The 14,010-nt window shown below is 48.2% G+C and overlaps 1 protein-coding gene across 1 annotated transcript in view; it reads left to right on the forward strand.

Moving 5' to 3' along the window:
• Positions 1–14,010, forward strand: part of LOC144824191 (transient receptor potential cation channel subfamily M member 8-like) — a 242,788-nt gene that overhangs the window by 192,762 nt on the left and 36,016 nt on the right. The gene's annotated exons all lie outside the window — the stretch shown is intronic.

Genomic DNA, 14,010 nt, shown 5'->3' on the forward strand with positions numbered 1-14,010 from the left:
AAAAAACAACTAAGAGTTAACAAACTATATTAAAAAACATTAACTATTATATAGACAATGTATAACATATGCAATTAAAACATGTACTAAAATACATACAAATAATATTAAAACAATATTATTAACAACGATATTTTTTGTAAACAATAATAACAACATAGATATTTTTAACACCTTCGCTGCTATGCCTTCCCCCGTGCTAAGCCTTTTTTTGGCTATTTGGGGTAGTTTGCGCTTAGGCCTCTGTAACTTTTTTGACCCCATTAGGTATCCACACCAAATTTGCATCCTTTTCTTCAAACATCATGGGGATTCTAAAGGTACTCAGGGTTTGTGGATTCCCCTGGAGGGGGCCCAACATTAGACAAAATACAGTAAAAAAAAAATGTTTGGGGGCGGGGTTTGGGAAAAAAGTGCTCCTAATGAAAGCGTCTGTTTTTGTCCCTGCAATTGGTATCAACAAAGGGTTTGTGGAGCTGAATTCACCATTTTCCCAGCTTTTCGGGACATGCAGACTTTTGTCAGAAAACCAACATCTTTTACACAGTTTTGGCATTTTACTGGGACATAGCCTATTTTTGCTATTTTTTTGTGCTTTTAACCTTCTTCCAGTTAATGGTAGAAATGGTTATGAAAGCAATAATGGATCCTGGAAACCTATACATTTTAGAAAAGTAGAAACGTAGACAGAGTTTTGAATTCAGCAAGGGGTCATTTGTGGAGATCCTTCAAGGTTTCTTTAAGGAAACTAACAGTTGAATATAGGAAAAGTTCAAAATTAGTTGAAAAAAACAGCCATTTGTGCCAACGTTTTCACCTGTACCTCCTTCTAATTAGGACAGCTATATGAAAGCAATATGCTGTTACATCCACTGGACCTTTCTGGTTGTGGGGATATATAGGACTTGTAGGTACACCAAGAACCCGACGAACCCAGAGCCAATAACTGAGCAGCGTTTTGCAATGGTTTTTTATTATGTATCGGGAATATAGCAATTAATTTGGGAAAATATATACATGGAAAAATTGGTATGAAAGACACCTATGTATTTCTGAAATTGGAACAAAATATAGAGTTTAGAAACAGTACATATTTTCACATTTCCGAAATTGTGAGTACCCATATTTGAGAATTATAGGACATTTTTCAAATTGACTTCTTTTTTACACATTGTCTTTAATTTGGAAGGTGGAAATACATCGAAAGTCAATAGGTAATAAAAGTTGCTCTACAATTCTGTGTTACCCTACGTCTCCCAATAAAAATGGTACCTCACTTGTGTGGGTAGGCCAAATGCCCGCGACAGGAAACGGCTCAAAACGCAACGTGGACACACTTTATTTTTACAGTTAAAACTGACCCTTTTTTTACAAAGTGCCTCGCTGTAGATTTTGAACCCTTGCTCTGCCGGCACCATGGAAACCTAGCGAACCTGTACATTTTTTCAAACTTGACACCCAGGGAAATCCAGGATAGGGTGACTTGTGTGGCTCTCATCAGGTTATGTTACCCAGAATCCCTTGCAAACCTCAAAATTTGTCCAAAAAACCTAAATTTTCCTCATATTTCTGTGGTGGAAAGTTCTGGAATCTGTGTGGATCCACAAAATTCCATCCACCCAACATTCCCCAAAGTGTTCCAAGATAAATGGTACCTCACTTGTGTGGGTAGCCTAGTTCCCGCGACAGGAAATTGCCCAAAACGCAATGTGGACACACCACATTTTAACAGTGAAAACGGGCCCTTTTTTTGCAAAGTGCCTGGCTGTAGATTTTGAACCCTTGCTCTGCCGGCACATAGGGAAACCTAGCAAAACTATACATTTTCCAAAACTAGACACCCAGGGATGGAGTGACTTGTCTGGCTCGCACCTGGTTCTGTTATCCAGAATCCCTTGCAAACCTCAAATTTTGTCGAAAAAAACCACATTTTCCTCACATTTCTGTGGCAGAAAGTTCTGGAATCTGCATGCATCTACAAAATTCCACCCACCCCGCCTTCCCCAAAGTCTTCTGCGAGAAATCATATCTCACTTGTGTGGGTAGGCCTAGTGCCCGCAATAGGAAATGGGCCAAAACGCAATGTGGACGCACCACATTTTCACAGTGAAAACGGACCCTAGCTGTATATTTTGATCCCTAGCACTGTTGGCACCTAGGAAATTTTTTGAAAACTAGACACCCAGGGAAATCCTCAAATGTAGCTGAAAAAAATCTTTTTTTCTCAAATTTATGTGTGGGAAAGTTCTGGACTCTACGTGGATACACAAATTTCCTACCATGCAGCATTCCCCCCGGTCTCTCGATAAAAACAGTACCTTACACGTGTGGGTGGGTCAAGTACCCGTGACAGGCAAGGGCCCAAAACCTACTGAGGAGACATCAAAATGAGCTATCACAAAACAACCTGGTTTGGGGTTTTTGGCCCCGAGCTCGGCGGCCATTTTGGGAAATCTACCAAACCCACACATTTCTGAAAACTAGACACCCAGGAGAGTCTAGCGAAGTATGGCTTGTGTGTGTCCCCCAATGTTCTCCTACCCAGAATTCCCTGCAAACCTCAAATTTAGCTGAAACAATACCTTTTTTCTCAAATTTCTGTGTGGGAAAGTTCTGGAATGTACGTGGATCCAGAACATTTCCTACCACCCTGCGTTCCCCCAGGTCTCCCAATAAAAATGATACCTTACTCGCGTGGGTGAGTCAAGTACCCACAACAGGCAAGGGCCCAAAACCTATTGAGGAGACATCAAACTTGCCTATCACAAAATAACCTGTTTTTTTGACCCCAGGCTTAGCGACCATCTTGGAAACCTACCAAACCCACACACTTCTGAAAACTAGACACCCAGGAGAGTCAGGCGAAGTATGGCTTGCACGGATCCTCCAATGTTTTCTTACCCAGAAAGCCCTGCAAACCTCAAATTTAGTTGAAAAATCACTTTTTTCTCAAATATCTGTGTGGGAAAGTTCTGGAATTTATGTGGATCCACAAATTTCCTACCACCCAGCGTTCCCCCAGGTCTCTCAATACAAATGATACCTCACACACATAGGTGGGTCAAGTACCCACGACAGGCAAGGGCCCAAAACCTATTGTGGAGATATCCAAATTACCTATCACAAAACAACCTGGTTTTGCAAGGGGGGGTCACCTGAGTTTTTAGCCCCGGGTTTAGCGGCCATCTTACGAATCTACCAAACCCATACACTTCTGAAAATTAGACACCCAGGTGAGTCCATGGAGGTATGGCTTGCATGGGTCCCCCAACGTTTTCCTACCCAGAATCCCCTACAAACCTCACATTTAGCTGAAAAATCACTTTTTTCTCAAATTTCTGTGTCGGAAGTTCTGGAATCTACGTGGATCCACAAATTTCCTACCACCCAGCGTTCCCCTAGGTCGCCCAATAACAATGATACCTCACTCACGTGGGTGGGTCATGTAACCGGGACAGGCAAGGGCCCAAAACGTATTGAGGAGGCATCAAAATTACCTATTGCAAAACAACCTGGTTTTGCAAGTGGGGTCGCCTGGGTTTTTGGCACCAGGCTCGGTGGCCATCTTGGGAAACTACCAAATCCACACATATCTGAAAGCTAGACACCCGGGGGAGTCCAGCGAGGTATTGCTTGCATTGATCCCGCAACGTTTTCCTACCCAGAATGCCCTGCAAACCTTAAATTTAGCTGATAAAAGCCACATTTTCCACATGTTCTTGGAATCACCATGCCGGCACAAATGTCCTACCCTACAGCGTTTCCCTCAGTCTCCAGAGTTAAATGACACCTCACTTGCGTGGGTGGGGCAAGGGCAAGGGCCTGTGACTGGGAAGAGCCCAAAGCACAGGTATTAAGGGTATAGCACTGAGAATTCTAAGCGCTACATATTTTTCAAAATTCATTTTCAGCTAATTCTGCATAGGACACCCACACAAGTGAGGTATCATTTTACTTGGGTCACTAAGGAGAACGCTGTGTGGTAGGATATTTGTGCCGGCACGGTGATTCCACACAAAAATATGTGGAAAATGTGGTTCAGGTTTGCAGGGGATTCTGAGTAGGGAAACGTTGGGGGATCCATGCAAGCCATACCTCATTGGAGCCCCAAGGGTGTCTAGTTTTCAGAAATGTGTGAGTTTGGTATTACCTCCTCGAAAGTCTTCCTCGCCACATGATTAATGAAGTGAGCTTCAGCTCAACACCAGAACCCTCCAAAGCAAAAGTTAGCCTCCCATGTCTCTCATCCCTTCCCAACATGGCCAACCCATGTCACCCTGACCTCTATAAGAGGCAGGTCGGCCCAACTCACAGCCTGTTTTTTTGGTTCTGTGCTGCAGATTCTCCAGAGCGCGTTTCAGGTAAATGGTTACTGCTGTAGCGGGGACATGGGTCTCTGGTTGGTGGCCCTGCTCTAGCAGGCTCTTGGGCTTTGGGACCCTCCCCCTTCCTTCCCTTGTTGGCCTGTCTGGGGACGGTCAGGCTCTGCTGTAGTGAGCCATGGGTTTACAGGGGAGCAGCCATAGAGGTCTGGGCCTCTGTCTAAGTGGCCCCTTCTGACCCCTCGGCCGTAGGGGCAGGTTGATTGGTGCGCTTACCTGCTTCCAGGGCGTTTATGATCCGTGTGAGTCTGCTTTCCATGTAGATGGTTGCCTCCTGTGTGGATTGTCTGCCCCTTGTCCCTGCCGGGCGTCTTCCGCTTCGATGTGTCCCTTGGCTGGCGGTCAAGCAGGTTACAGCAGGGCTCCGCCTGTCTTTTTCGGGCTCCTCATTGTATCAGCGACTAGCTTTTTGGATTTCGCCCTGCTATAGTGGGCGCTTCCAGCTTGCATTTCTGAAGCTACGCTGCGCTTGCATTGTACCTATGCCCATCATGCTCCCTATAACGCGCTGGCAGGTGCTGTACATGCCTCTTCCCTGTCTGTGGTTAGGATGCAGCACATCCGCATTTCTGCCTCCACGCTGTCTTTCTGCGGGGTTGTGGGGTGCGGTACACTGTTCTCAGCCTGGCGTACAGTGGACCAGGCTCTCTTCTGTGTGGAGGCAGTGAAACAGGCTGGGAGCTCTGCTCCGGGTGGCGGCAGATGGTCTGGGCAGCAGTCGTATGCCACCCCCTCCGGGATCATTTTTTCCCGTGGTGGCTCTGCCTCCCTGTTTGGGACCAGCCGGTGTTGCGGTGGCTCGGTGGCTTCCTCTTCCCCTTAGATACTGTTTCACTTCTTCTGCATCCTGCACCTGCCCCCCCTCCTCCCGCTTCTCCACTGGGGATTGGTTGCCGGGTGTCACGTGTCCGGGACTCCCTCCACCCCACTCAGAGACCGCTGACTGGCCATGGGGGAGTCTATCTGGCCTTTTGCCTCGGGTCACGGTGCTGGCTCAGGTTTGGTGGGTGCACACACACTGGGTGCAGGCTGAATATGGCACCTGTTTACTTGTTGGCGCTATTACTGGCTGCTTCCTTTCTGATGGATGTTCTCCCCGTCACAAGTCTGTGGGGCCGAAAGTGCCTCCCTTTTACCATCACTGTGGCCATGCGTACTGCGCCCTCCAACTGCTCCTCCTCAGTGCATGTGGGGTGGGTGCATCTGCTTCGGCCCGTGGACACCCGGCTCTCTATGGGCGCTGGTGGGGATCACCCTACGCGATGGCGCCGCTAATCATGGCTTTCATGTTGTTGCTGTGTTTTTTTTCTTTCATCTAGGGAATGGGATACCTCCTCTGTCTCTTGTGGGTTTGCCCACATTCTAACTGGGCGGCAGATGCTGCTGTCCGCTCCTTTGCCCGTTTTATTTTGACGGGGCTATGGGCAACCCCCTTTGTCTCTAGTGGGGTAACCTTTAATCTGTCTGGGCGGCAGATGTTTTCTTCCTTTCCTTTTGTGCATATGTGTGTCTGGTTGAGGGATGTGGAGGTGTCTCTGTGGACTAGTGATGGGGTCTACACCGGTTCCGGACTCTGGCACATCCGCCATGGGTTCTAATTTCTAATCCTGGTGTTTCACTGGTTGAAATATGTTGTGTGATTTTGGCTGTTTACGCCTGTGGTTGTCCGCTTTTTGTTGTTCACAGGCCGGTGGTTTCCTCAACTCTTGCACGCTTGTTTCACCTTATGGTTGCTTTTGGGTTTTTAGGTGCCTGTTGTTCCTTGTGTTTGCCCTCCTTCCGGGTTGCTGGTGTTGGTTTTCTTCTGAAGGGTATTTGTTGTCTGGTTTTTGTGTTCACCCTTTACGTTTGCATTCTCCGGTGCAGGTCCGTGTGTGTAGTTTGTTGGTCAGCGTTTTGGGTGGGCGAGTTAGTTCTGTCACTAAAATCTGAGCCTTGTCTTCTGCATCCCGTGACATCCAAGCTTGTGCTTTTCTTGGTTCTGTTGGCCTCGTGTTTGGCTGGGTTGAGTTATGGCCTTCCTCAGTCTGGGTTGTGGATGCCTCATTTCCTCATTTACTTTCTTTACCTGTATTCTTTAGGTGTTGGTATTCCCGCAGTGCCAGGTGCTCAGGTGCACAGGTGGTCTTGGATGTTGCCATCTTTCCTCGCCTGTTTCTTTGGCATTTCTCGTCTCAGGGGTGTGGCTCGCTACTATGCAACATGTTCATGGACTCCTTGGCCCCGATGCAGGAGGGAAAAAACCTTTGCAATGCAGTCATCACATTGCACTACATTTACAACGTAGTCATTACATTGCAACATCCTTTACAACGCATGACACTACAACGCAGGCATTACATCACATGTCATTACAATGCATACCATTACAACGCACAGTACCCCTACACTATTCAACACTTACCCTACTGTTGCACCCCCTGGAGTTAGAATAGTAATTTTTACCCCTACACTATCCAACACTTACCCTACTGTTGCACCCCCTGGAGTTAGAATAGTCATTTTTGCCCCTACAATATCCAACACTTACCTTAAATGCAATGTAATGGTATGCGTTGTAATGGTATGCGCTGTAAAGGTATAATGCAACGTAATGGAATGCGTTGTAAATGTAGTTTAAAAAAATTAGTTGTAATGGCATGCGATGTAAATGTATGCGTTGTAAGGGATGTTGCGGTGTAAAAACTGCATTGTAAAGGCATGCGTTGTAAATGTATGCGTTGTAACGTCATACATTCGATGCAGGAGGGTCCCCTTCATCCCCGATGGTGCTTCCGTCTAACGGTATGGCCGGGTATGTTTTTCTGCATTTTGTGGGTGTTTCGGGGGTCTGGGTTGAGGTGGCCTCTTGCATGCTGCCTCTGTGGCACTGGGTGTGCTTTTTTTCTGAGATTTTCACTTTGCTTCCATGGGCTCATTTTCATCTGTGGCCTTTGATGTGCCTTCCCTCCATGGATTACGTTTTGCCAGCGGTGTGGTATCCGTGATTTGGTCTGCTTCAGGTTGGTTGGTGGAGTCCTTTCTCTCCATGGGTAGTCCTTTTCTAGTGTCCCCTTCTCGTGGATGTGGGGGAATCTGGTTGAGACGGGGGTTATTCACCCATTGTTCACTGGGTTGCATTTGGATGATCTGGTAAGGAGTTTGGGTGTCCCCTTCCGTCCTCTCTGTGGCATCCTCTCATGTATATTTGTGCTCGGAGGTGTGGCTTACTGCGACAGTAGTGGGGTGCTGTGCATTGGCATTTGGCTGTAACCTCCTGCTTCCCACGCTAGGTCTTCCAGAGTTTCATATAGGGCCCATTTCTAGTTGAGTGTTGGGGCTCCGCGTCTTCAGACACTGCCATATTGGGCACTCGATTTGGCGGTATGCCTTCTGGGGTCGGCGGTGGCTCTATTTACCTTCTCGTCCGGGCTTCTGGCTTTGCGGTTTCCTCTAGTCCCTTTGCTTACGTGGGGTCTGGGCATGTTTGGCTTGGACTGGGTATTTGACCTGTTGGTGGTGCTCGTCTGGGTGCTTCTCCCTTGGTTTCTGCTGCTGCAAGTGCCAGACCATGGAGTTGTATCTCCTTGGTAAGTGTTGTGCTGCTGGGGACACACAGGACGAGGGTTTGTATCCGACCACTGCTTTTGAAATATCCTGAGGTGGTGTATGTCCGTACGGTGCTTTTAATTGTCCGGGGGTGCTGGAATTTCCCCGTTCTCCTTCCCCGGTCAGGGCCCCGCGCTTCCTGTGTGGGATTTGCATCCTCTTCTTTGTCCCTGGTTTTAAGGTACTGGGGCTTGCTGGCTCGGGTGTTCTCCCTGGAGGTGTTGGCGTTGCTCGGGCTCCTTTCGCCCGGCTCGTCTGTCCTTCTCACCTTTGGTGTGTTTCTGCCTGTGACCTTACCTCCCTGTCAACTCCTGTTCCTGTCAGCTCCTCGTTGTTCGGCTGGGTCAGGCCTGGTTGTTGGCTGGCTGCATGGCCACTTGGGTGCTCACTTCGGCGGCTCGCTTCCTGCATGTGGAGCGTTGCAGGGATTGTTTGCTTGGCCCCTGAGCGGGGCGGTCCTGCGCATTCATGCTGTATTCCCCTCCCTACCAGGTCTGTCTACTTTCTTGTGCCTGGTGGCCCCCTGGTGGGCGTTCACATTCCTTTCTGGTGGCTTGTCCTTGGGTCTGGTCCATTCCGCTCTTCTGGCCCCTTGTGGGCTTTCCGCTATTCGCTGTTGGCCAGTTCGGCTTCCTTGGTGGCCTGGGTGCTTCGGAGTCGTTTCATGCGGCTTCCTGGTTCTGTTTTGCCTTGTGCCTGTCTGGGTTCTCTCATTGGTGTCGCGCTCACTTCCAGTGGGTCCTTTGTGCGACTGGGGTCCATGTCCCCCCTGTTTCACTCCTTGCTGGTGGAATTTTGGTGACCTTCCTTTTTGGTTGATGGCTTGGCTCGCTGGGTTCCTTTCTGCACCTCACTCCGTTCTTGTAGCTCCTGCCAGTCTGTTTTTTGTTTGCGTCTGGTTCCACTGGTTCCACTGCTTCGGTCCTCGGTTGCCACCAGGCCTAGTGGGTTTTGTTTCCTTCTTTCCCTCCGGTCGTTGTTTTTGGGGTGGATTAAGGTCTCTCGCTGTTGGGGGTCCAGCGTGCAGTACTGCTGTATTTTGGTCGGACTGCGTCTCTTTCCTGCTGTGGCTTTTTGTTGGGTCTCTGTGGTGGGGATGCCCTCTGTTTCTTTGGTTCCGGAGTCTTGGCTTTTGCTCCCCTCTCGCTTTTGGCTGTCTGTTGGGCAGTCTTGGTGTGTTTGGACCGGCTTGCTGTTTTCTGTTCTGGGGCATGTTTGTTGTTGCTTTTGGCTCCATACGGTCTGTTCCTGTGCCTTCTCTGTCTGCCTTCTGTCGTTGGTTCGAGCTTGCTTTCTGGCTGGCCTCTGGGTCTCGGTGTCCGGGTTTTCAGCCTTCCCGGTGTCTCGCTGTCCCGGGCTGGTTCTTTCTGCTCGTGGTTGCCTGTCTCCTGGGTGGTTTCTTCCACTCATCTGTGTTTTCCTTTTTTTGTGGGTTTGCCATGCTTCTTTGGCATCTCCTTCTTTTTGGTTGGTTTCTTGTGAGTTTCCATGAGGCGGCTTGGCTCGGGTATGTGCTCACTTCGTTAATCATGTGGTGAGGAAGACTTACGAGGAGGTAATGCCCAAGTTACTTACTGGTAATCTTCATTACTTCGAGTATAGTCTTCCTCGCCACATGAGGTCCCATCCCTCCCTCCCTGTGTTGCTATCGGCTTCATGTGTATGCTTGGTAGTTCTCAGGCTGTGGGTTGGGCTGACCCGCCTCTTATAGAGGTCAAGGGGGATATGGGTCGGCCATTTTGGGAAGGGATGGGAGGCTAACTTTTGCTTTCGAGGGTTCTGGTGTGTAGTTTAAGCTCACTTTGTTAATCGTATGGCGAGGAAGACAATATTTGTAGTAATAAAGATTACCGGTAAGTAACCAGGGCAGGTTTCCCTAGATGGCGTGGCCAAAAAAACAGGTGTCGTCGTCGTCGTCCCCCTCCCCCCCCACCCGAAACCAGGTAGTTTTGTTATAGGGAATGTTGAAGTCTCCACAATCTGATTTGGCCCATTTCCTGTTGCAGCCACTATGCCTACCAACACAAGTGAGGTACCATTTTTATCGGGAGTGGTAGTAAATGTGTGTCAGCCCGGTGATCCTACAACATTCCTACATAGAAATGTGAGTAAAAATTATTTTTTTCAACAAAATTTGATATTTGTAGGGGATCCTGGGTAGGAAAACGTTGGGGGACCCATGCAAGCCACACCATGCTGGACTCCCCCAGGTGTCTAGTTTCCAGAAATGTGTGTGGGTCTGGTAGGTGTCCCTAGATGGCCACCGAGCCCCTTGCAAAACCACGTTATTTTGTGATAGGGAATATTTATGTCATCTCAATAGGTTTTGGGCCCTTGAATGTCGCGGGTACTTAACCCGCCCACGTGAGTGAGGTAACATTTTGATTGGGAGACCTGGGCAAATGCTGGGTGGTAGGAAATGTGTGGATCCATGCAGATTCCAGAACTTTCCCACAAAGAAATTTGAGAAAAAATTGATTTTTTCAGCTAATTTTGAGGTTTGCAGGGGATTCTGGGTAAGTAAATGTGGAGGATCCCACGCAAGCCATACCTTGCTGGACACTCCCGGGTGTCTATGTTTTCAGAAATGTGTGGGTTTGGTACGTTTCCCTAGATAGCCGCCGAGCCCGGGGCCAAAATCTCATGGGACCCCTTTGGCAAAACCAGGCTGTTTTGTGATAGGTAATTTTGATGTTGCCTCAAAAGGTTTTGGGCCCTTGCCTGTCGCGGGTACTTGACCCATCCACACAAGTGAGGTACAATTTTTCTCGGAACACTTTGGGAGAATGCGGGGCAGAACCTGGTGAGAGCCAGACAAGTCACCCCATCCTGGATTCCCCTGGGTGTCTAGTTTTAAAAATTGCACAGGGTTGCTGGGTTTCCCTAGGGTCAGGTTTCACTATGAAAATGTGTGTCTATGTTGCGTTTTGAGTCACTTCCTGTTGCTGGCACTAGGCCTACCCACGCAAGTGAGGTAACATTTTTCTCTGACGACTTTGGGGAATGTGGGGTGGGTTGAATTTTGTGGAATCATGCAGATTCCAGAAATTTCCACCACAAAAAAATGAGGAAAATGTTTTTTCTTTTACAACTTTGAGGTTTGCAAGGGATTCTGGGTAACATAACCTGGTGAGACTCAGACAAGTCACCCCATCCTGTGTTTCCCTGGGTGTCTAGTTTTAAAAAATGTATAGGTTTGCTGGGTTTGCCTATGTGCCGGCAGAGCTATGGTTCAATATCTGTAGCTAGGCACTTTGCAAAAAAAGGGTCAGATTTCTCTATGAAAATGTGGTGTGTCCACGTTGTGTTTTGGGCCATTTCCTGTTGCGGGAACTAGGCCTACCCACACAAGTGAGGTAACATTTTTCTCGGAAGACTTTGGGAAATGCGGGGTGGGTGGAATGTTGTGGATCCATGCAGATTCCAGAACTTTCCACCACAAAAATGTGAGGAAAATGTGTTTTTTTTACAAAGTTTGAGGTTTGCAAGGGATTCTGGGTAACAGAACCTGGTGAGAGCCAGAAAAGTCACCCTATCCCGTATTCCCCTGGGTGTCTAGTTTTCAAAAATGTATAGGTTTGCTGGGTTTGCCTATGTGCCGGCAGAGCTATGGTTCAATATCTGTAGCTAGGCACTTTGAAAAAAAAGGGTCAGATTTATCTATGAAAATGTGGTGTGTCCACTTGTGTTTTGGGCCATTTCCTGTTGCGGGCACTAGGCCTACCCACACAAGTGAGGTAACATTTTTCTCGGAAGACTTTGGGAAATGCGGGGTGGGTGGAATGTTGTGGATCCATGCAGATTCTAGAACTTTCCACCACAAAAATGTGAGGAAAATGTGTTTTTTTTTTACAAAGTTTGAGGTTTGCAAGGGATTCTGGGTAACAGAACCTGGTGAGAGCCAGAAAAGTCACCCTATCCCGTATTCCCCTGGGTGTCTAGTTTTAAAAAATGTATAGGTTTGCTGGGTTTGCCTATGTGCCGGCAGAGCTATGGTTCAATATCTGTAGCTAGGCACTTTGCAAAAAAAGGGTCAGATTTCTCTATGAAAATGTGGTGTGTCCACGTTGTGTTTTGGGCCATTTCCTGTTGCGGGCACTAGGCCTACCCACACAAGTGAGGTAACATTTTTCTCGGAAGACTTTGGCAAATGCGGGGTGGGTGGAATGTTGTGGATCCATGCAGATTCTAGAACTTTCCACCACAAAAATGTGAGGTAAATATGTTTTTTTTACAAAGTTTGAGGTTTGCAAGGGATTCTGGGTAACAGAACCTGGTGAGAGCCAGAAAAGTCACCCTATCCCGTATTCCCCTGGGTGTCTAGTTTTAAAAAATGTATAGGTTTGCTGGGTTTGCCTATGTGCCGGCAGAGCTATGGTTCAATATCTGTAGCTAGGCACTTTGCAAAAAAAGGGTCAGATTTCTCTATGAAAATGTGGTGTGTCCACGTTGTGTTTTGGGCCATTTCCTGTTGCGGGCACTAGGCCTACCCACACAAGTGAGGTAACATTTTTCTCGGAAGACTTTGGGAAATGCGGGGTGGGTGGAATGTTGTGGATCCATGCAGATTCTAGAACTTTCCACCACAAAAATGTGAGGAAAATGTGTTTTTTTTACAAAGTTTGAGGTTTGCAAGGGATTCTGGGTAACAGAACCTGGTGAGAGCCAGAAAAGTCACCCTATCCCGTTTTCCCCTGGGTGTCTAGTTTTCAAAAATGTATAGGTTTGCTGGGTTTCCCTATGTGCCGGCAGAGCTAGGGTTCAAAATCTACAGCTAGGCACTTTGCCAAAATAAGTTCAGTTTTCACTGTGAAAAGGTGGTGTGTCCACGTTGCGTTTTGGGCCGTTTCATGTCGCGGGCACCATGCTATCCACACAAGTGAGATAACGTTTTTCTCAGAAGACTTTGGGGAATGCGGGGTGGGTGGAATGTTGTGGATCCATGCAGATTCAAGAACTTCCCACCACAAAAATGCGAGGAAATGTGTTTTATTTTACCAAGTTTGAGGTTTGCAAGGGTTTCCGGGTAACAGAACGTGGTGAGAGCCAGACAAGTCACCCCATCCTGGATTCCCCATGGTGTCTAGTTTTCAAAAATGTAGAGGTTTGCTAGTTTTCCCTATGTGCCGGTTGCGCTAGGGCCCAAAATCCACAGGTAGGCACATTGCTAAAAAGTAAATCTGTGCCTAGTGGGCTTTCTGCTGCCATGGGGGAGGAATCGGGGGGGAGGTTGCCCCGATATGCCCCCAAGGGGGGGGGGGGGCAGAAAGACTGTGACTATTTTATTTGGGGGTGGGGGTATTGGTATTCCCATTCTGGGCAGCCCCCACGCATAAAAAAACGATCACTGGCACCAAAGGGGCTTTCTGCCCCCTCTGGGGGCATATCAGGGGCCACCGCCCCATCTGTCCCCCAAGGGGGGCAGAAGGACTGGAATTTCTCTGGGGGTGGGGGTATCATCATGCCCATTTTGGCCATGCCCATGTTGGCCCCTACATGAATACAAAAAAATCCTTGGTTTTTAGTGGCCTTTCTGCCCCCCGGGGGGGCAGATTCTGGACTGCTGCCCCCATCTGCCCCCCGGGGGGGGAAGAAGGACTGGAATTTTTGTGGGGGGTGGGAGCATTAGCATGCCCATTTTGTACAGCTGCCACCCCTACTTCAAATTTGCAAAAAAAAATCCCTAGCATTTAGTGGGCTTTCTGCACCCTCGGGGGGGCAGATTGAGGGCTACTGCCCCATATGCCCCCCAGGGGGGCAGAAAGACTGTACTTTTGGGGGAATGGGGGCATTGGCATGCCGTTTTGGGCAACACCCACCCTAATTCAAATTGCAAAAAAATCCCTGGCATCTAGTGGGCTTGTCCCCAAGCAGGGATCCACGGGGGAGCCATTGGAAAGGGGAAATTCTCCCCTTTCCAGCTATACCTCCCCTGACTTTCTACGTGCTCAGGGGGCTGAGATAGTAGCACGTAGAAAGCGAAACCAAAATGAGCATATTTGCTCATTTCAGTTTCGGTTTCAATTAAATGACATCAGCG

Source organism: Lissotriton helveticus, chromosome 3_1, assembly GCF_964261635.1.
Source record: "Lissotriton helveticus chromosome 3_1, aLisHel1.1, whole genome shotgun sequence".
NCBI classification, from domain to species: Eukaryota; Metazoa; Chordata; class Amphibia; order Caudata; family Salamandridae; genus Lissotriton; species Lissotriton helveticus.